This window comes from Carcharodon carcharias, chromosome 5 (genome assembly GCF_017639515.1).
Source record: "Carcharodon carcharias isolate sCarCar2 chromosome 5, sCarCar2.pri, whole genome shotgun sequence".
NCBI lineage: Eukaryota > Metazoa > Chordata > Chondrichthyes > Lamniformes > Lamnidae > Carcharodon > Carcharodon carcharias.
The window spans coordinates 127,882,346-127,884,592 of record NC_054471.1 but is presented as its reverse complement, the minus strand read 5'-3'; the positions used below and the strand labels follow the sequence as shown (position 1 = coordinate 127,884,592).

The 2,247-nt window shown below is 40.9% G+C and overlaps 1 non-coding gene across 1 annotated transcript; it reads left to right on the top strand.

The window, feature by feature from the left end:
* Positions 1–1,150: 1,150 nt before the first annotated feature.
* trnay-gua lies at positions 1,151–1,239 on the top strand. The gene is given in 2 exon segments: positions 1,151–1,187; positions 1,204–1,239. It is a non-coding gene; the product is annotated as a tRNA-Tyr (tRNA).
* Positions 1,240–2,247: the final 1,008 nt, after the last annotated feature.

Sequence of the window (2,247 nt, the reverse complement as noted above, 5' to 3'; positions counted from 1 at the left end):
AGGCAAAGCATATTGACATAAAATCATAGATGGTTATAGCACAGATAGAAACCATTTGACCCATCGTGTCCATGCTGTCTCTTGCAGAGCAGCTCAGTTAATTTGATTCACTTGCCTTTTCCCTGATGCCCTGCAAATCTTTTATCTTCAGATAATTACTCGATTTCACTTTGAAAGCCACAACTGAATCTAACTCCATTACACTCTCATACACTACAATCCAGATCCTATCCACATGCTACATAAAAATTTGTTTCCTCACGTGGCAGTCTGGTTCTTTAGCCAATCACTTTAACTGTGTCCTCTGATTCTTGACCCTTCTGCAACTAGGAATAAGTTCTCTCCATCTACTCTTTCGAGACCTCTCATGATTTTGAACATCTCTATCAAATCTCGTCTCTACCTTCTGTTGAACAGCTCCAGCTTCTCCAATCTATCCACATAGCTTAACATGGAGCCATTCTTGTAAATCTTTACTGCACCTTCTCTAAACCCCTCACATCCTTTCTAAATTGTGGTGCCCAGTACTGTACAGGATACTCCAGTTGAGGCTGAAAAAGTGTTTAAGAAAGGCTCAATGTAATTTCCTTGCTTTTGTACTCTATGCATCTATCTATAAAACCCAGGATCCTCAGTGCCTTTCTCAACCTGGCCTGCCAGCTAAAATGGTTTGTGCATGTATACCCTCAGATCTCTCAGTTCCTGCACCTCCTTTGTTTAACATTGCCTCACCTCATTTTTCTTCCTACCAAAATCTATCACTTTGCACTTCTCTGCCTTAAATTTCATCTGCCACTTGTCCACCCATTCCACCAGGCTGTCTATGTCCTCTTGAAGTCTTTCACTATCCTCCTTATGGTTCACAGTGCTTGCAAAATTTATGTCATCTGCAAATTTTGAAATCATGCCCTGTACATCCAAGTCTAGGTTATTAATATATCTCGAGAAAAGCAATGGTCCTATTATCAACCCCTGGTCAACACCACCGATATTTTCTGTTTCCTTGCATTCAACCAACTTCATACCCATACTGCCCCATCCCTCATTTTATTCCATGTGCTTCAACTTTGCTGCCAAGCCTATTATGTCATTTTATTAAATGCCTTTTGAAAGTCTCTGAATATCACTTCACCTACATTAGTCTCAAGTTCCTTCGATAGCTCAGTTGGTAGAGCAGAGGACTGTAGAGATTAAGCTCAAGAAATCCTTAGGTCGCTGGTTCAATTCTGGCTTGAAGGACAGAGTAATTTGCTTGGCCTAAATAGCCAAGTGGTTATGGTACTGGGTTTGTAACCCCAAGATTCAAGAGTTCAACTCTCACAATGGCAAAACTATGAAACAATGTAACTTCATCTGAAACAGATGGAAATGGGTTTGTACTTGAAAGAGTTACATTAGTCTCATCAACTCTCTCTGTTATCTCATCAAAAACTCAATCAAGTTAGACATAATTTTCCTTTAGAAAATCTGTGCTGATGTTTCACAATCCACACTTGTCTAAGTGATTATTCACTTTGTCCCAGATTAGCATCACTGAAAGATTTCCCACCACTGGCTGACTTGTAGCTGCTGGGTTTATCCTTACACTCATTTTTGATCATGGGTGTAAGATGTATGGTTCTCCAGGCCTCTGGCACCAAGCACCACCCCCCCAACCCTATCCCATATCTAAGCAGGATCAGAAAATTACAGCCAATGCCTCCGTAATTTCCACCCTTAATTGCCTTGGATGCATCCATCTGGTCATTGTGGCTTATCAACTTTAAGTAGACATTCCTTTTTATACCTCCACTTTTCGCTCATCTGGTATCTCAACCACCTCCTCTTTCACTATGTTTTTGGCAGCATATTTTTCCTTGATAAAGACAGAAGCAAAGTACCCGAGTACTTATCACTCTGTGATCTACTGGTAACTCTTTCGAGTACAAACATGTTTTCCATCTGTTCCTATTCAGATGAAGTTACATTGTTTCATAGTTTGCCATTGTGAGATTTGAACACTTGATAATCTTTTAAATGAAAACCAAATAAACAAAATTGGGATAAATCAGACACAGCCCCTAATTCAGGTCAGCTGTAAAACCAAGGACAAAAATTTAAAGGAACCTTACAAACTTTAAATCAAAATGTGATTAAAGGGGTCAACAAAACACCCCAGTCCCCGCGGTGCCCACTGAGCACGGAAGGCCTCGAGAGTGCCAGCAGACACCGCGTGCTCCTTCTCCAGGGACATCCGGCAGCGAACGT